Source organism: Rhincodon typus, chromosome 9 (genome assembly GCF_021869965.1).
Source record: "Rhincodon typus isolate 14 chromosome 9, sRhiTyp1.1, whole genome shotgun sequence".
Classification (NCBI taxonomy): domain Eukaryota; kingdom Metazoa; phylum Chordata; class Chondrichthyes; order Orectolobiformes; family Rhincodontidae; genus Rhincodon; species Rhincodon typus.
The window spans coordinates 87,369,489-87,369,833 of NC_063340.1; positions in this window are offsets into that span (position 1 = coordinate 87,369,489).

The following is a 345-nucleotide window of genomic DNA, read 5'->3' on the forward strand; positions in this document are numbered from 1 at the left end:
GTTTTTGTTCCTGATTTACAGCATCCGCAGTTCTTTCAGTTTTTGTTTAGCACTAAGATCTTAGAAGTGTGGAGTAGGTTATAGAGATTGGAAGGAAGAGTGAGATCATGGAATTAAAAAAAAATGGGAATGTTAAAACTGAGGCTTAATGTACAGACAGCCAATCTAATTTAATGAGAACAGGGCAATGAGTAAACAAGGATAGGTAACACAGCAAATACGGAAAACAACATTTTGGATGAGTTCACATTTATGGAGAGCAGGAGGAGGGAGACAGCCAAGTGTTTATTAAAATAGTCAAGTCTAGGGGAAGCAAAACATAACCCTTTCCAGTTCTGAGGAACC